We start from the raw sequence: 20,642 nt of genomic DNA, 5'->3' as shown, positions 1-20,642 counted from the left end.
AGTATGAGACCACAAAATTAAACCGAGAGAAAAACAACGACCAGCGCGCCTGTCTAGGATTCAGGCGCCTGGCAGACTCAAGATAAATCAAATTCTTGTGATCGGTCAATACCACCACCTGATGTCTAGCCCCCTCAAGCCAATGACGCCACTCCTCAAAAGCCCACTTCATAGCCAAAAGCTCCCGATTACCAATATCATAATTTCGCTCGGCGGGCGAAAATTTTCGTGAAAAGAACGCACAAGGTCTCATCACGGAGCAGTCGGAACTTTTCTGCGACAAGACCGCCCCAGCTCCGATCTCGGAAGCATCGACCTCAAGCTGAAAAGGAAGAGTAACATCAGGCTGACGCAACACAGGGGCGGAAGAAAAGCGGCGCTTAAGCTCCCGAAAGGCCTCCACAGCAGCAGGGGACCAATCAGCAACATCAGCACCCTTTTTGGTCAAATCAGTCAAAGGTTTAGCAACATCAGAAAAACCAGTTATAAATCGACGATAAAAATTAGCAAAGCCCAAAAATTTCTGAAGGCTCTTAAGAGAAGAAGGCTGCGTCCAATCACAAATAGCCCGAACCTTGACAGGATCCATCTCAATGGAAGAGGAGGAAAAAATGTACCCCAAAAAAGAAATCTTTTGAACCCCAAAAATACACTTAGAACCCTTCACACACAAGGAATTAGCCCGCAAAACCTGAAAAACCCTCCTGACCTGTTGGACATGAGAATCCCAGTCATCCGAAAAAATCAAAATATCATCCAGATACACGATCATAAATTTATCCAAATATTCACGGAAAATGTCATGCATAAAGGACTGAAAGACTGAAGGGGCATTTGAAAGACCAAAAGGCATTACTAAATACTCAAAATGGCCCTCGGGCGTATTAAATGCGGTTTTCCACTCATCCCCCTGCTTAATTCGCACCAAATTATACGCCCCACGGAGATCAATCTAAGAGAACCACTTAGCCCCCTTTATTCGAGCAAACAAATCAGTCAGCAGTGGCAGAGGATACTGATATTTGACTGTAATTTTATTCAAGAGTCGATAATCAATACACGGCCTCAAAGAGCCATCTTTTTTAGATACAAAGAAAAAACCGGCTCCTAAGGGAGATGAAGAAGGACGAATATGTCCCTTTTCCAGGGACTCCTTAATATATTCTCGCATAGCAGCATGTTCAGGTACAGATAGATTAAATAAACGACCCTTTGGAAATTTACTGCCCGGAATCAGATCTATGGTACAATCGCAATCTCTGTGAGGAGGTAGTGAACCAAGCTTAGGCTCCTCAAAAACATCACGATAATCAGACAAAAATTCCGGAATCTCAGAGGGAATAGATGACGAAATGGAAACCAAAGGTACGTCCCCATGAGCCCCCTGACATCCCCAGCTTAACACAGACATTGCTTTCCAGTCAAGGACTGGGTTATGAGATTGTAACCATGGTAATCCGAGCACCAAAACGTCATGTAGATTGTACAACACAAGGAAGCGAATCATCTCCTGATGGTCTGGATTCATACGCATAGTCACTTGTGTCCAGTATTGTGGTTTATTACTAGCCAATGGTGTAGAGTCAATACCCTTCAGAGGTATATGAACTTCCAGAGGCTCTAGATCAAACCCACAGCGCCTGGCAAAGGACCAATCCATTAGACTCAAAGCGGCGCCAGAGTCGACATAGGCATCCGCGGTAATTGACGATAATGAACAAATCAAGGTCACAGACAGAATAAACTTAGACTGTAAAGTGCCAATTGAAATAGACTTATCAACCTTTTTTGTACGTTTAGAGCATGCTGATATAACATGAGTTGAATCACCACAATAGAAGCACAACCCATTTTTTCGCCTAAAATTCTGCCGTTCGCTTCTGGACAGAATTCTATCACATTGCATATTTTCTGGAGCCTTCTCAGAAGACACCGCCAAATGGTGCACAGGTTTGCGCTCCCGCAAATGCCGATCAATCTGAATAGCCATTGTCATGGACTCATTCAGACCTGTAGGTGCAGGGAACCCCACCATAACATCTTTAATGGCATCAGAGAGACCCTCTCTGAAATTCGCCGCCAGGGCGCACTCATTCCACTGAGTAAGCACAGACCATTTACGAAATTTTTGGCAGTATATTTCAGCTTCATCTTGCCCTTGAGATAGGGCCATCAAGGCTTTTTCAGCCTGAATCTCTAAATTAGGTTCCTCATAAAGCAACCCCAAAGCCAGAAAAAACGCATCCACATTGAGCAACGCAGGATCCCCGGGTGCCAATGCAAATGCCCAGTTTTGAGGGTCACCCCGCAGCAAGGAAATTACTATCTTAACCTGCTGTGCGGGATCTCCAGCGGAGCGAGATCTCAGGGAAAGAAATAATTTACAATTATTTTTGAAATTCAGGAAACGAGATCTATCCCCGGAGAAAAATTCTGGTATAGGAATTCTAGGTTCAGATATAGGAGCATGAATAACAAAATCCTGTAAATTTTGAACCTTCGTAGCAAGATTATTCAAACCTGTAACCAAACTCTGAGGATCCATTTTAATCAGGTGAGATCAGAGCCATTCAAGGATTAGAAGGAGAGAGAGAGACAAAGGCTGCAATTAGAGCAAAAATGCAACTGAGTCAACTAAAAAGCAAACTCAGAAGGAAAAAAAAAAAAAAAAAATCTGCAGACTTCTTTTTCTCTCCTTTCTTCTGCCAACGGTTTTAACCCTTGGCCGGCCATACTGTCATGGTTCCCAATGGCAAGGGAACGTCAGAGAACTTAAACAACAGACTAGCTCTTGGGTGATGGAATCTCGAGCTGACCGTGAGCTAAACCTACCACACAACTAGCAGTGGCCGGGTGGCATACCTACGTTTTATCCCTAGACGCCTAGCGCCAGCCGGAGGACTAACTAACCCTAATAGAGGAAAAGACAGACCTGGCTTACCTCTAGGGAAATTCCCCCAAAAAGGAGACAGAAGCCCCCCACATATATTGACGGTGAGTTCAGAGGAAAAGACATACGCAGTATGAAGGTAGGTTCAGCAAAGCGAGGTCCGCTTACTAGATAGCAAGAAGATACAATAGGGAACTTCACGGTCAGCTGAAAACCCTATTAAAATACCATCCCGAAATTACTTTAAGACTCATGTGTCAACTCATGACACCGGAGTGGCAATTTCGGCCCACAAGAGCTTCCAGCTACAGAAAAATAACATAACTGTGAACTGGAACAAAAATGCAAAACAAACTTAGGACTAAGAGTCCAACTTAGCTGATAGTAGTCTAGGAGCAGGAACATGCAACAGAAAGGCTCTGGTTACATTGATGGCCGGCACTAGAATAACTGAGCAGCAAGGCTAAATAGGATACACCCATATCCTGATGGAAACAGGTGAACAGAGAAAGTGAAGCACACAAATCCAGTACCACCAGTGACTACCGGGGGAGCCCAAAAACCAAATTCACAACACAGCGGTGTACGTGTCACAAGACACTGAAGAAGGGACTAAAGGCTCTCTTATGAGGATTATCCATCTACATCAAGACAATCAGATGATGAAAAGAAGTCATGGCAAGAAGGAGGAACTAAAAAGGATGAAGATGGAGTCTGGAGGGTGAACAAAAAGCTCTATCAACCCCGTAATCTGTACCCCTCAGTGACAGAATGGGCACACGGTACACCCACAGAGGCAATAATCGGATGAATGACCTGATTTGGAAGACTTACATGGCACCTGGGATCTCTACTGTCACCCAAAATTATTTAAAGTCCTGCCTTGTGTGTGCAGCATGCAATCCAGCACCGCCCCAGAAAGTTACTCAGAAACATTTGGCTAAACCACTCTATCCCTTTCAGAGAATTCAGATTGATCACATTCAAATGCCAAAAATAGGGAAGTACGAGTATGTACTGGTAGTGACTGACATGTTCTCAGGATGGCCCGAAGCCTATCCAGTAACAAACATGACTGCCAGAGTGACTGTTAAGAGACTGATGACTGAAGTAGTATGCAGATATGGGGTCCCAGAGGTAATTGAGAGTGACCAAGTACCCGCATTCATTGCAGCACTGACTAAGGAACTATGGACATTAGTGGGAGCTGATTTGGGTTTACATACTCCATATCACCCACAGAGCAGTGGGAAAGTAGGAAGACTGAATGGCACCTTGAAAAATAAAATACTGAAAGCCAGTCAGGAGGTCAGACTTGGACAGACATTTTGCCCGTTGCCTTATACTCAGTCAGAAACACTCCAAGGGGTTCCACTAAACTCACACCATTTGAGATTCTTTTTGGGGGGCCTCCAAGGTTGGGTCAATATTTTCCACAACAGCTAGCCTCAGGAAGTGATACCCTTGTAAATTATGTAATTGTCCTTACTAAAGAACTGTCAGTAACACAATGTACAAGTTTTATCATCCATTCCAGGTCCAAATTTCAGCGAAGGTACCCATACTTTCCAACCTGGTGACTACATGCTGGTAAAGAAGTTCATCAGAAAGACATCCCTGGAGTCGAGATTAGAGGGTCCCTACCAAGTGCTCCTGACTACTCCTACTTTGGTCAGGATTGCTGAGCGCCTCCTGGATCCATCTCCCACATTATAAACTTGTTAGACAGTTAGGGACAGAGTAGGATCTGACCTGCTTGTCAAAGTCCAGCTACAAAGGGAGGTTTTAAACAATGGAAAACTTGTCTCAAACTGGTGAAAACTCCAATTCCCCCCTCCCGGGCGAGACGGTCAGATCTAGGATGCATTGCATCAGGGTGAGTCACATGTGTATTTTATGTAACCATGGAGATGGAAGATTTGAGAGTAATAGATCCAGCAGGTAGGAAAGTCCCGAGGACACTGGTAACGCGCTCCAATATACCTCCTCGGTATACCCATAATTGGTCACACATTCTCTGGTGTCAATAGCATCCATATTGTTATGAAGCCTCTGATGTCATAGTGACACTTAACACTGGTGGGTTAGGGAACCACAGTGAGATCAAGATAAAAAAAGGGTTAATAAAGTATTTAGGGGGGACTGTTGAGGAGAGCCATAAGATCAAATACTTAATTAACCTCAAGACGTAAGAGATTGAGAGAAGTGACCCATAATGTGTATTGTTTAACCTTACAAAAGTTTTCCCAGATCAAAGTGAGACACTAAAGATGGCTGCCATGTGCTGGTATCCAAGATGATGCCCACCCTGATGACCTCGTGGATCCACCCACAGTGACGCCCACCCTGATGACCTCATGGACCAACCCACCCTGATGACCTCATGGATCCGCCCATGGACTTGCTCATTGCCCAACCCACTAACCAATGGAATACATCCGATCACTCCCATTTTAGAGCTAACAGAGCCACCTTACAGGAAATATATAAACTTGTGTCTGACTAATAAAGGGCCCTTTGGAGCTGAGCCATAGATTGATCAAGGAGAGTTTACATCTGACTGTGTGTTGTCATATGTTTATTTCTTTTGGTGCGCACCTGATCAATATCCATTAGGCCAGGAGTAGGCAACTGAAGTGAAGTGAACATTTTATTAATTGTTCAACCCAACAGCACCATCCCCTATCCTGTGAACATTGCATACTGGACGTTGTCAGGACCGGATAAGTGACAACTTGAGCACTGTTGCTATTGTGGTACCTTGCATTATCCCCTGAACTGCATAACCTTTATCTCTTAAAGCCTCTGTTTCCCCACCTTCCTCCCTGCGTGGAGTATATATCTGTTAGTAGCAAATATGTTAACCCTTGCTCTGCCTCCTGTCAGTTACTGCATCCAGCATCCTGCTCACACTTGGCGTAGTCAGCAGGATGCAGTCCAACAGCACGGAGGGGGCAGACCAAACAGTTGGGGCCGCTCTGAGGGCCAGTATATTCCTGGGGGTGATGTTGAGTAACCTCCCAAAATTTACTGGAAGCAATACTCTTTTATGGGACTGGACTAAACGGGTCAGGGGTGTGATGAGAATGCACCCCATGACTGCTGCATTGGAGGCAGAGGTTGCCATGATGGCCCTAGATGAGGAGGCAAGGAGTTCCGTTATGCTCCGGACCTCCCAAAGTACAGGACACATTTGATAAGGTGCTGAAAATACTGGAGGAAATGCACGGAGATCTCACAGACGTCGGAGAATTGTGCATGCGCTTATTTAGCTGTGTGCAAAGGGAGGAGTAAACTGTGGTCCACTTTATGAATGCGCTGAAGAAGATCTACGCTGAAATTATCAAGCAATGTGGTGTAGGCGTAGGGTAGCACCCCCAGTGTTAAGAAATACTGAGGGTGCTACCGCGAACTGTACCCTGAATGCCCGGTGCATGTCTGTTGAGCCACATTAGGCTCTGACATCTCTGTGAACTGTGCTATGCTTCCTTTGCTGAATCCAGGACCAAAGAGCTTGCAAAAACACCAGAGACTACACTGGACACACTACATGCTAACTGTTGTTGGCGCCATCCCCTATCCTGTGAACATTGCATACTGGATGTTGTCAGGACCGGATAAGTCACACCTTGAGCACTGTTGTTATTGTAGTACCTTGCATTGTCCCCCAAACTGCATAAACTTTATCCCTTAATACCTCTGTTTCCCCACCTACCTCCCTGCGTGGAGTATATACCTGTTGGTAGTACATATGTACATATGTTAACCCTTGCTCTGCCTCCTCTCCGTTGCTGCATCCCGCAACTTGCTCACAAAAGCATCTGGTCCATAATGTCAAATATACTGTTGCTGGTTAGTGTTGAGCATTCCGATACCGCAAGTATCGGGTATCGGCCGATATTTGCGGTATCAGAATTCCGATACCGAGTTCCGATATTTTTGTGATATCAGAAATCGGAATCGGAAGTTCCCAGTGTATGGTTCCCAGGGTCTGGAGGAGAGGAGACTCTCCTTCAGGCCCTGGGATCCATATTCATGTAAAAAATAAAGAATAAAAATCAAAAATATGGATATACTCACCCCTCCGGCGGAGCCTGGACCTTAGCGGTGTAACCGGCAGCCTCTGTTCCTAAGAGTGCAGTGAGTTTAGGACCTGCGATGATGTCATGGCTTGTGATTGGTCGCGTGAGCGGTCACATGAGCGGTCACGCAACCAATCACAAGCCGCGACGCCATCGAAGGTCCTTTACTCAGCATTCTTAGGAACGGAGGCAGACGCTTGGACCGGTGAGAGCCAGGGGCCGTCCGAGGGGTGAGTATATCAATATTTTTTATTTTTATTCTTTATTTTATACATGAATATGGATCCCAGGGCCTGAAGGAGAGTTTCCTCTCCTTCAGACCCTGGGAACCATTCCGATATTTTGTGTCCCATTGATATGCATTGGTATCGGGTATCGGTATCGGCGATATCCAATACTTTTTGGGTATTGGCCGATCCAATCCGATACCGATACCTTTGCTGTCATGATTAGTGTTGAGCGATACTTTCCGATATCGGAAAGTATCGGTATCGGAAAGTATCGGCCGATACCGTCAAAATATCGGATCCAATCCGATACCGATACCCGATCCCAATGCAAGTCAATGGGACGAAAATATCGGAATTAAAATAAACCCTTTATAAACTTGTAGGTTCATTCTACATGAAGGAAAACAACTAAGAATAATGTAGGATGTATTGGGGGACGTGGCGGAGATATTAAAGGGACAGAGGTTTAGCCCAATGTAATAGAATAGCAGGATTTTTAATTTTTTTTTATGAAGTTCGGCGTTAGAAAGAATTTGACTATGTTATTTTTTTTTTTTTTTATGTCAGATATTGATGTTTCACTACTTCCACGCCCTTCACCTTCTTTTTTACTTCTCCCACGCTTTCTTCTTAATTATCCTCATCATCAGCTTCTTTGACATCAACTTCTTCACCTTATTCATCTTCTTCTTCATCTTCTACCTATTATTTTTTGGGTTACATTGTTCATATTCTTTTTATTTTACTATTATCTTCATCATATTCAACTTCTTCATCATATTCTTATTTGTGACAGGCATTCCCGTAGTTGTTATCTATAAAAGTTTGAAGATTACACCTTCCGTTCTGCCTGTCACAAACCAGTTACATTTGTCCGCGTTCAGTTTGGCCTGCAGCATCAGGCTTTATCCAGGGGCACCACGAGGAGGAACGGACTCACCCCCATACACTGCTTAGTCTTCTTCTGCTTATAATTTACATAATATTTTTTTGCTCTGATATTTTGTGTTATGCTTAATGTCCTTCTGCTCTTTGTTCTGCAGCCTCTTGTTCTTCTGCTTCTCGGTCTTCCAGGTCGTCGTCGTCTCCAGGGTCGTCGTCTCCGGGGTCGTCGTCATCGGGGTGGTCTCCGGGGTCGTCGTCATCGGGGTGGTCTTCAGGGTCATCGTCTCCAGGGTCGTCGTCATCACGGTGGTTGTCGTCTCTGGTGTCGTCGTCATCTTAGGGGTGTTCTTCCGGGTCATCGTGTTTAGTCTCTTGAACTTGGAAATGTAGCAGAAGGTACAAGAAGGCTGAGAAAATGCCGAGAACCAGCTGATGGAACTGGAACTCGGATGGCTACCCGAAGGTCCAAGAGCCAATGGAACTACCGAGGACCAGCTGACGTTACTGGAACCCGGTTACTAAGCAGGAGGTACCCGTGCCTGAAAGCACTACCAAGGACCACCTGACGTTGGTGGAACTCGGATACCCAGAGGGAGGCACCTAAGCCAAAGGCTCTGCCCGGAACCAGCTGACGGTACTGGAACCAGGATGGGGAGCAGAAGGTACAAGAGCAAAAGACACTGCCGAGAACCAGCTGACGGTGCTGGAACCCGGATGGGTAGCCGAAGGTCCAAGAGCCAATGGAACTACCGAGGACCAGCTGACGTTACTGGAACCCGGTTACTAAGCAGGAGGTACCCGTGCCTGAAAGCACTACCAAGGACCACCTGACGTTGGTGGAACTCGGATACCCAGAGGGAGGCACCTAAGCCAAAGGCTCTGCCCGGAACCAGCTGACGGTACTGGAACCAGGATGTGGAGCAGAAGGTACAAGAGCAAGTGTCTGCGTGGCTTTTGCAGGACACGTTGCCGGCTGCACAGCAGGGGAACAGCTGGCGGTGCTGGACCCCACTGACACATTGGCGAGGTGTTTGGCTCTGTGCAGCCAGCACTTCCGGACAGCAACGAGCGGTGTTGTAGCCCGGGCTCTGCAGGGGGAGCAGAGTGTAGGCCGAAGCCTACTTGAACCAATTTCAAAGGTAACCTTTAACCCCCCCTCAGGGGTTAGAAAGTAGAAGAGCCACAGCTTATGCAGCAGTAGTGCTGCACAAGTCAAAGGTTGCTCTTTTAATTTCGCTCCTTGCACACGCTGAATGAAACACGTATAACATTTAGCCCTTTATACAGTCAAACTGTGTTGGAGGCGCGAGTTCCCTTTGTAATGAGACGCAGCACAGGTGTCAAGAATCCCACCTTGGTGCTGGGTGCAGCCTCCCGAGCGTTGTTATTTGCTGTACAGGAGTCTGCGCTGTCGTGTTATCCCCTGGCCTAGCGCCGTTAGCGCTGCCCATCTTCTGGCATCATGTAATGTCGGCCGGTGCGGTTCGCGATGCCCATGAATCCCAGCCCCGCAGTGTCTTAACATTGTTAAAACACTGCGGGGCTGGGATTCAGGGCCTGGCGCAGCACATATGTTCGCCTCTCACACTCGGGTCCTTACACCCGCTTCAGACTGTGCGGCGTCATCTGATCCCTTATCGCATGCCACGGCCATGAAGCCGCACAGTCCGAAGAAGGCGGAAGGAGAGGAGGGACAGGCGAACTGATGCACTGATCCTGCCCATCAATCACACCCTCGCAGTCCCAATAAATAAGACACCGAGGGGCGTTGTGTGGGTCAGGGCGGCCGCAGAGGCGCAGGCAGCCAAACAATGATGCCAGAAGACGGGCAGCGCTACCAAGGGGGTTGCAGCGTGTCATTACAAAGGAAAGTCACACCACCGGGACGGTTAAATGGTCACACAGAGGACACATTGCAGACGTGTTTTCAGTTCCACATGTGCGAGGAGAATACGTTTCTGAGCCACCTTGCACACATGCAGCATTACCGCTGTACAAGGTGGCTGGATAACGTAAAAACGCCTGGGGGAGGGGGGACAGGTTCCCTTCAATTTCAGTTCTTGTGTCTGCGTGGCTTTTGCAGGACACGTTGCCGGCTGCACAGCAGGGGAACAGCTGGCGGTGCTGGACCCCACTGACACATTGGCTGGTGTTTTTCTCTGTGCAGCTAGCACATCTGGGCAAAAACTGGCGGTGTGTTAGAGCCCAGGGACAGCAGGAGGAGGAGCAGGAGGAGGAGGAGCAGGGGGAGGGGAGTGTAGGCCGAAGCCTGCACAGGCGGCAGCTTTGGGTGTGTTGTGTCTGCGTGGCTTTTGCAGGACACGTTGCCGGCTACACAGCAGGGGAACAGCTGGCGGTGCTGGACCCCACTGACACATTGGCGAGGTGTTTGGCTCTGTGCAGCCAGCACTTCCGGACAGCAACTAGCGTTGTTGGAGCCCGGGCTCTGCAGGTGGAGCAGAGTGTAGGCCGAAGCCTAATTGAACCGATTTCAAAAGTCACCTTTAACCCCCCCTCAGGGGTTACAAAGTAGAAGAGCCACAGCTTATGCAGCAGCAGTGCTGCGCAAGTCAAAGGTTGCTCTTGTAATTTTTCTCCTTGCACACGCTGAATGGAACACGTATAACATTTAGCCCTTTAGACAGTCAAACTGTGTAATGGAGGCGCGAGTTCCCTTTGTAATGAGACGCAGCACAGGTGTCAAGAATCCCACCTTGGTGCTGGGTGCAGCCTCCCGAGCGTTGTTATTTGCTGTACAGGAGTCTGCGCTGTCGTGTTATCCCCTGGCCTAGCGCCGTTAGCGCTGCCCATCTTCTGGCATCATGTAATGTCGGCCGGTGCGGTTCGCGATGCCCATGAATCCCAGCCCCGCAGTGTCTTAACATTGTTAAAACACTGCGGGGCTGGGATTCAGGGCCTGGCGCAGCACATATGTTCGCCTCTCACACTCGGGTCCTTACACCCGCTTCAGACTGTGCGGCGTCATCTGATCCCTTATCGCATGCCACGGCCATGAAGCCGCACAGTCCGAAGAAGGCGGAAGGAGAGGAGGGACAGGCGAACTGATGCACTGATCCTGCCCATCAATCACACCCTCGCAGTCCCAATAAATAAGACACCGAGGGGCGTTGTGTGGGTCAGGGCGGCCGCAGAGGCGCAGGCAGCCAAACAATGATGCCAGAAGACGGGCAGCGCTACCAAGGGGGTTGCAGCGTGTCATTACAAAGGAAAGTCACACCACCGGGACGGTTAAATGGTCACACAGAGGACACATTGCAGACGTGTTTTCAGTTCCACATGTGCGAGGAGAATACGTTTCTGAGCCACCTTGCACACATGCAGCATTACCGCTGTACAAGGTGGCTGGATAACGTAAAAACGCCTGGGGGAGGGGGGACAGGTTCCCTTCAATTTCAGTTCTTGTGTCTGCGTGGCTTTTGCAGGACACGTTGCCGGCTGCACAGCAGGGGAACAGCTGGCGGTGCTGGACCCCACTGACACATTGGCTGGTGTTTTTCTCTGTGCAGCTAGCACATCTGGGCAAAAACTGGCGGTGTGTTAGAGCCCAGGGACAGCAGGAGGAGGAGCAGGAGGAGGAGGAGCAGGGGGAGGGGAGTGTAGGCCGAAGCCTGCACAGGCGGCAGCTTTGGGTGTGTTGTGTCTGCGTGGCTTTTGCAGGACACGTTGCCGGCTACACAGCAGGGGAACAGCTGGCGGTGCTGGACCCCACTGACACATTGGCGAGGTGTTTGGCTCTGTGCAGCCAGCACTTCCGGACAGCAACTAGCGTTGTTGGAGCCCGGGCTCTGCAGGTGGAGCAGAGTGTAGGCCGAAGCCTAATTGAACCGATTTCAAAAGTCACCTTTAACCCCCCCTCAGGGGTTACAAAGTAGAAGAGCCACAGCTTATGCAGCAGCAGTGCTGCGCAAGTCAAAGGTTGCTCTTGTAATTTTTCTCCTTGCACACGCTGAATGGAACACGTATAACATTTAGCCCTTTAGACAGTCAAACTGTGTAATGGAGGCGAGAGTTCCCTTTGTAATGAGACGCAGCACAGGTGTCAAGAATCCCACCTTGGTGCTGGGTGCAGCCTCCCGAGCGTTGTTATTTGCTGTACAGGAGTCTGCGCTGTCGTGTTATCCCCTGGCCTAGCGCCGTTAGCGCTGCCCATCTTCTGGCATCATGTAATGTCGGCCGGTGCGGTTCGCGATGCCCATGAATCCCAGCCCCGCAGTGTCTTAACATTGTTAAAACACTGCGGGGCTGGGATTCAGGGCCTGGCGCAGCACATATGTTCGCCTCTCACACTCGGGTCCTTACACCCGCTTCAGACTGTGCGGCGTCATCTGATCCCTTATCGCATGCCACGGCCATGAAGCCGCACAGTCCGAAGAAGGCGGAAGGAGAGGAGGGACAGGCGAACTGATGCACTGATCCTGCCCATCAATCACACCCTCGCAGTCCCAATAAATAAGACACCGAGGGGCGTTGTGTGGGTCAGGGCGGCCGCAGAGGCGCAGGCAGCCAAACAATGATGCCAGAAGACGGGCAGCGCTACCAAGGGGGTTGCAGCGTGTCATTACAAAGGAAAGTCACACCACCGGGACGGTTAAATGGTCACACAGAGGACACATTGCAGACGTGTTTTCAGTTCCACATGTGCGAGGAGAATACGTTTCTGAGCCACCTTGCACACATGCAGCATTACCGCTGTACAAGGTGGCTGGATAACGTAAAAACGCCTGGGGGAGGGGGGACAGGTTCCCTTCAATTTCAGTTCTTGTGTCTGCGTGGCTTTTGCAGGACACGTTGCCGGCTGCACAGCAGGGGAACAGCTGGCGGTGCTGGACCCCACTGACACATTGGCTGGTGTTTTTCTCTGTGCAGCTAGCACATCTGGGCAAAAACTGGCGGTGTGTTAGAGCCCAGGGACAGCAGGAGGAGGAGCAGGAGGAGGAGGAGCAGGGGGAGGGGAGTGTAGGCCGAAGCCTGCACAGGCGGCAGCTTTGGGTGTGTTGTGTCTGCGTGGCTTTTGCAGGACACGTTGCCGGCTACACAGCAGGGGAACAGCTGGCGGTGCTGGACCCCACTGACACATTGGCGAGGTGTTTGGCTCTGTGCAGCCAGCACTTCCGGACAGCAACTAGCGTTGTTGGAGCCCGGGCTCTGCAGGTGGAGCAGAGTGTAGGCCGAAGCCTAATTGAACCGATTTCAAAAGTCACCTTTAACCCCCCCTCAGGGGTTACAAAGTAGAAGAGCCACAGCTTATGCAGCAGCAGTGCTGCGCAAGTCAAAGGTTGCTCTTGTAATTTTTCTCCTTGCACACGCTGAATGGAACACGTATAACATTTAGCCCTTTAGACAGTCAAACTGTGTAATGGAGGCGCGAGTTCCCTTTGTAATGAGACGCAGCACAGGTGTCAAGAATCCCACCTTGGTGCTGGGTGCAGCCTCCCGAGCGTTGTTATTTGCTGTACAGGAGTCTGCGCTGTCGTGTTATCCCCTGGCCTAGCGCCGTTAGCGCTGCCCATCTTCTGGCATCATGTAATGTCGGCCGGTGCGGTTCGCGATGCCCATGAATCCCAGCCCCGCAGTGTCTTAACATTGTTAAAACACTGCGGGGCTGGGATTCAGGGCCTGGCGCAGCACATATGTTCGCCTCTCACACTCGGGTCCTTACACCCGCTTCAGACTGTGCGGCGTCATCTGATCCCTTATCGCATGCCACGGCCATGAAGCCGCACAGTCCGAAGAAGGCGGAAGGAGAGGAGGGACAGGCGAACTGATGCACTGATCCTGCCCATCAATCACACCCTCGCAGTCCCAATAAATAAGACACCGAGGGGCGTTGTGTGGGTCAGGGCGGCCGCAGAGGCGCAGGCAGCCAAACAATGATGCCAGAAGACGGGCAGCGCTACCAAGGGGGTTGCAGCGTGTCATTACAAAGGAAAGTCACACCACCGGGACGGTTAAATGGTCACACAGAGGACACATTGCAGACGTGTTTTCAGTTCCACATGTGCGAGGAGAATACGTTTCTGAGCCACCTTGCACACATGCAGCATTACCGCTGTACAAGGTGGCTGGATAACGTAAAAACGCCTGGGGGAGGGGGGACAGGTTCCCTTCAATTTCAGTTCTTGTGTCTGCGTGGCTTTTGCAGGACACGTTGCCGGCTGCACAGCAGGGGAACAGCTGGCGGTGCTGGACCCCACTGACACATTGGCTGGTGTTTTTCTCTGTGCAGCTAGCACATCTGGGCAAAAACTGGCGGTGTTAGAGCCCAGGGTCAGCAGGAGGAGCAGGGGGAGCGGAGTGTAGGCCGAAGCCTGCACTCGAGCAAGTTGAAAGGAAACCTTTAACCCCCCCCCCCCCCAGGCGTTTGTAGCTGAAAGAGCCATTGTGTACAGCACTAATGCTGGAAAAGGTAAACTTAGCTCTTTTAATTATGGTCCTTGTACATGCGGAACCTAACATTTATGAAATGTGTCCCCACACAGCGTTAAACCGTCCGGTAGGTGGAACTTTCCTTTGTCGTGTGACGCAGCACAGCCATCATTTTTACCCCCTTGTCGCCGTTCGCCCCCTCCTCAGCGTTGTTTGAATCTGTCCCGGAGCCTGCGCTGTTAGGTTAGCCCATGGCCATGCACACATGTTGCGCTGCCCGTCTTCTGACCTCATTTGGTGTCAGGCTGGCTGCGCCTGTGCGGGTGCGCTGGCCGAGATCACGCCTCGCAGTGTCGTCTAATGTAATCCCACCGCGGGCCTGTGATCCGTGCCCGTGCGCAGTGCATATCCTCTCCTCTCACTCCCCTCCCTACGGCTTCTTCAGACTGTGCGGTGTCACGGCCGTGGCATGCTATTAGGGACCAGCTGACATCGCACAGTCTGAAGAAGCCGTAGGGAGGGGAGTGAGAGGAGAGGATATGCACTGCGCACGGGCACGGATCACAGGCCCGCGGTGGGATTACATTAGACGACACTGCGAGGCGGGATCTCGGCCAGCGCACCCGCACAGGCGCAGCCAGCCTGACACCAAATGAGGTCAGAAGACGGGCAGCGCAACATGTGTGCATGGCCATGGGCTAACCTAACAGCGCAGGCTCCGGGACAGATTCAAACAACGCTGAGGAGGGGGCAAACGGCGACAAGGGGGTAAAAATGATGGCTGTGCTGCGTCACACGACAAAGGAAAGTTCCACCTACCGGACGGTTTAACGCTGTGTGGGGACACATTTCATAAGTGTTTGGTTCAGCATGTGCAAGGAGCATCACGAAAAGAGGCACTTTTTCCCTTTGCATCATTACTGCTGCACAAGGTGGCTCCTTCAGTAACAAACGCCTGGGGGGGGGGGGGGGTCAGGTTCCCTTACATTTAACTTGTTGTGCCTGCGTGGCGGTCGCAGTACACGTTGCCGTATACACAGCAGGGGAACAGCTGGCGGTGCTGAACCCCACTAACACATTGGCGAGGTGTTTGGCTCTGTGCGTACAGCACTTCTGGACAGCAACTAGCGGTGTTGGAGCCCAGGGACAGGAGGAGGAGGAGGAGGTGGAGGAGATAGGAGGGATTGCCACACACACAGCAGGGGAACAGCTGACGTTACTGAACCCCAATAACAGAGGAGGGACTGTTGACTGTGCGTACAGCACTTCTGGACGGCAACTGGCGGTGTTGGAGCCCAGGGGCAGGTGGAGGAGGAGGAGGTTGGAGGAGGTAGGAGGAGGTAGGAGGGATTGCCACACACACAGCAGGGGAACAGCTGACGTTACTGAACCCCAATAACAGAGGAGGGACTGTTGACTGTGCGTACAGCACTTCTGGACGGCAACTGGCGGTGTTGGAGCCCAGGGACAGGTGGAGGAGGTGGAGGAGGAGGAGGTTGGAGGAGGTAGGAGGGATTGCCACACACACAGCAGGGGAACAGCTGACGTTACTGAACCCCAATAACAGAGGAGGGACTGTTGACTGTGCGTACAGCACTTCTGGACGGCAACTGGCGGTGTTGGAGCCCAGGGACGGGTGGAGGAGGAGGAGGTTGGAGGAGGTAGGAGGGATTGCCACACACACAGCAGGGGAACAGCTGACGTTACTGAACCCCAATAACAGAGGAGGGACTGTTGACTGTGCGTACAGCACTTCTGGACGGCAACTGGCGGTGTTGGAGCCCAGGGACGGGTGGAGGAGGAGGAGGTTGGAGGAGGTAGGAGGGATTGCCACACACACAGCAGGGGAACAGCTGACGTTACTGAACCCCAATAACAGAGGAGGGACTGTTGACTGTGCGTACAGCACTTCTGGACGGCAACTGGCGGTGTTGGAGCCCAGGGACGGGTGGAGGAGGAGGTTGGAGGAGGTAGGAGGGATTGCCACACACACAGCAGGGGAACAGCTGACGTTACTGAACCCCAATAACAGAGGAGGGACTGTTGACTGTGCGTACAGCACTTCTGGACGGCAACTGGCGGTGTTGGAGCCCAGGGACGGGTGGAGGAGGAGGAGGTTGGAGGAGGTAGGAGGGATTGCCACACACACAGCAGGGGAACAGCTGACGTTACTGAACCCCAATAACAGAGGAGGGACTGTTGACTGTGCCTACAGCACTTCTGGACGGCAACTGGCGGTGTTGGAGCCCAGGGACAGGTGGAGGAGGTGGAGGAGGAGGAGGTTGGAGGAGGTAGGAGGGATTGCCACACACACAGCAGGGGAACAGCTGACGTTACTGAACCCCAATAACAGAGGAGGGACTGTTGACTGTGCGTACAGCACTTCTGGACGGCAACTGGCGGTGTTGGAGCCCAGGGACGGGTGGAGGAGGAGGAGGTTGGAGGAGGTAGGAGGGATTGCCACACACACAGCAGGGGAACAGCTGACGTTACTGAACCCCAATAACAGAGGAGGGACTGTTGACTGTGCGTACAGCACTTCTGGACGGCAACTGGCGGTGTTGGAGCCCAGGGACGGGTGGAGGAGGAGGTTGGAGGAGGTAGGAGGGATTGCCACACACACAGCAGGGGAACAGCTGACGTTACTGAACCCCAATAACAGAGGAGGGACTGTTGACTGTGCGTACAGCACTTCTGGACGGCAACTGGCGGTGTTGGAGCCCAGGGACGGGTGGAGGAGGAGGAGGTTGGAGGAGGTAGGAGGGATTGCCACACACACAGCAGGGGAACAGCTGACGTTACTGAACCCCAATAACAGAGGAGGGACTGTTGACTGTGCCTACAGCACTTCTGGACGGCAACTGGCGGTGTTGGAGCCCAGGGACAGGTGGAGGAGGTGGAGGAGGAGGAGGTTGGAGGAGGTAGGAGGGATTGCCACACACACAGCAGGGGAACAGCTGACGTTACTGAACCCCAATAACAGAGGAGGGACTGTTGACTGTGCGTACAGCACTTCTGGACGGCAACTGGCGGTGTTGGAGCCCAGGGACGGGTGGAGGAGGAGGAGGTTGGAGGAGGTAGGAGGGATTGCCACACACACAGCAGGGGAACAGCTGACGTTACTGAACCCCAATAACAGAGGAGGGACTGTTGACTGTGCGTACAGCACTTCTGGACGGCAACTGGCGGTGTTGGAGCCCAGGGACAGGTGGAGGAGGTGGAGGAGGAGGAGGTTGGAGGAGGTAGGAGGGATTGCCACACACACAGCAGGGGAACAGCTGACGTTACTGAACCCCAATAACAGAGGAGGGACTGTTGACTGTGCGTACAGCACTTCTGGACGGCAACTGGCGGTGTTGGAGCCCAGGGACGGGTGGAGGAGGAGGAGGTTGGAGGAGGTAGGAGGGATTGCCACACACACAGCAGGGGAACAGCTGACGTTACTGAACCCCAATAACAGAGGAGGGACTGTTGACTGTGCGTACAGCACTTCTGGACGGCAACTGGCGGTGTTGGAGCCCAGGGGCAGGTGGAGGAGGAGGAGGTTGGAGGAGGTAGGAGGAGGTAGGAGGGATTGCCACACACACAGCAGGGGAACAGCTGACGTTACTGAACCCCAATAACAGAGGAGGGACTGTTGACTGTGCGTACAGCACTTCTGGACGGCAACTGGCGGTGTTGGAGCCCAGGGGCAGGTGGAGGAGGAGGAGGTTGGAGGAGGTAGGAGGAGGTAGGAGGGATTGCCACACACACAGCAGGGGAACAGCTGACGTTACTGAACCCCAATAACAGAGGAGGGACTGTTGACTGTGCGTACAGCACTTCTGGACGGCAACTGGCGGTGTTGGAGCCCAGGGACGGGTGGAGGAGGAGGAGGTTGGAGGAGGTAGGAGGGATTGCCACACACACAGCAGGGGAACAGCTGACGTTACTGAACCCCAATAACAGAGGAGGGACTGTTGACTGTGCGTACAGCACTTCTGGACGGCAACTGGCGGTGTTGGAGCCCAGGGACAGGTGGAAAAGCAGAGGAACACAATGTAGGCCGAAGCCTGAGAAAGTCGAAAGGGAACCTTTAACCCCCCCCCAAGGCGTTTGTAGCTGAAAGAGCCAGCTTGTGCAGCACAAAAGATGCAAAAGGAAAAGGTGGCTCTTTTCATCATGCTCCTTGCAAACACAGAACTAAACACTTATAAAATGTGTCCACTGATACCGTAAAACCGTCCCAGAGGTGGGACTTTCCTTCGTAATGTGACACAGCCCACCCGTCATTCCTACCCCCCCGGCGCCGCGCACCGGCTCCTCAGCGTTGTTTTATTCCGTCAAGGAGCCTGCGCTGTTATGTTATCCCGTGGCCAGGCACACTTAGCGCTGCCCGTCTTCTGGCATCATTTGGTGTCTGGATGGCTGCGCCTGTGCGGCCGCGCTGGCAGAGAGCCCGCCTCACAGTGTCTTCTGATTTAATCCCACTGGGGGCCTGGGATCCATGGACATGCGCAGTGCATATCTGAACCTCCACCTCTCACTCATCTCCCTATGGCTTCTTCAGACTGTGCGGTGTCACGGCCGTGGCATGCTGTTAGGGACCAGCTGACACCGAACAGTCTGAAGAAGCCATAGGGAAATGAGTGAGAGGTGGAGGTTCAGATATGCACTGCGCATGTCCATGGATCCCAGGCCCCCAGTGGGATTAAATCAGAAGACACTGCGAGGCGGGCTCTATGCCAGCGCGGCCGCACAGGCGCAGCCATCCAGACACCAAATGATGCCAGAAGACGGGCAGCGCTAAGTGTGCCTGGCCACGGGATAACATAACAGCGCAGGCTCCAGGACGGAATAAAACAACGCTGAGGAGCCGGTGCGCGGCGCCGGGGGGGTAGGAATGACGGCTGGGCTGCGTCACATTACGAAGGAAAGTCCCACCTCCGGGACGGTTTTACGGTATCAGTGGACACATTTTATAAGTGTTAAGTTCTGCGTGTGCAAGGAGCTAAACAAAAATAGCTACCTTTTCCTTGGGCAGCATTACTGCTGCACAAGGTGGCTCTTTCAGTAACAAACGCCTTGGGGGGGGGGGGACAGATTCCCTTACATTTCAGTTGTTGTGTCAGCGTGGCGGTCGCATGACACATTGCCGGCTACACAGCTGGGGATCAGCTGACGTTACTGAAACCCAATAACACTGGGTCGTATGTTTTGACTGTGCAGACGGCACGTCTGAGCCTCAACTGGCGGTGTTGGAGCCCAGGAATTTAAGTTCAGGTGGTAGAAAGATGAACACAACAGGAGACCTGGATAACGTATACAGTGACCTAATTATTCAATCAGGAGGAGGAGTGGCAAATTCCGGCGAGATCCAGGCCTTGTTCATTTTCAGGAAAGTAAGCCGGTCAACGTTATCGGAGGATAGTCGCATGCGACGGTCAGTTAGTACACCACCTGCAGCACTAAAGACACGTTCCGATAATACACTGGCCGCAGGGCAAGACAGCACCTCCAATGCATACTGGCTTAGCTCTGGCCATGTATCCAGCTTTGAGACCCAAAACTTGAAAGGGGAAGAGCCGTCTGGGAGTACAGCAAGAGGGCAAGACATGTAGTCTGTCACCATCTGACGGAACCGTTGCCTCCTGCTGACTGGAGCCGTCTGTGATGGTGTAGACTTTTGTGGCGGGCACAGAAAACTGTGCCACAGTTCGGCCATACTGGTCTTGCCTTGGGCAGAGGCACTGCTTCTGCTCCCTCTTTGTGCAGAGCCTCCACCACGGCCTGGACGCACTGAGCTGCTTTGGAATGCACTAGCAGCACTTCTCTCAGTTGGAATGGAGAAGATGATGGAATTGACCAGTGTGTCTTGGTACTCCCGCATTTTTCGCTCCCGGTTCAACGGTGTGATGAGGCTTTCTACGTTGTCCCGGTAGCGAGGATCGAGGAGGGTGAACACCCAATAATCAGACATGTTGAGAATGTGGGCGATGCGGCGGTCGTTTCTCAGGCACTGCAGCATGTAATCCACCATGTGCTGCAGACTGCCAACTGCCCAAGAAACGCTGTCCCCTGCTGGAGGCGTGATCTCTGCCCGCTCGTCATCACCCCACCCTCGCTGTACACACTGACTACTGGACAATTGTGTAACTCCCTCCTCTGGACGGATGTCTTCCTCCTCCA

The sequence above is a fragment of the Ranitomeya variabilis genome, chromosome 1, assembly GCF_051348905.1.
Source record: "Ranitomeya variabilis isolate aRanVar5 chromosome 1, aRanVar5.hap1, whole genome shotgun sequence".
Taxonomy (NCBI): domain Eukaryota; kingdom Metazoa; phylum Chordata; class Amphibia; order Anura; family Dendrobatidae; genus Ranitomeya; species Ranitomeya variabilis.
Note: the sequence above shows the minus strand (reverse complement) of the source record.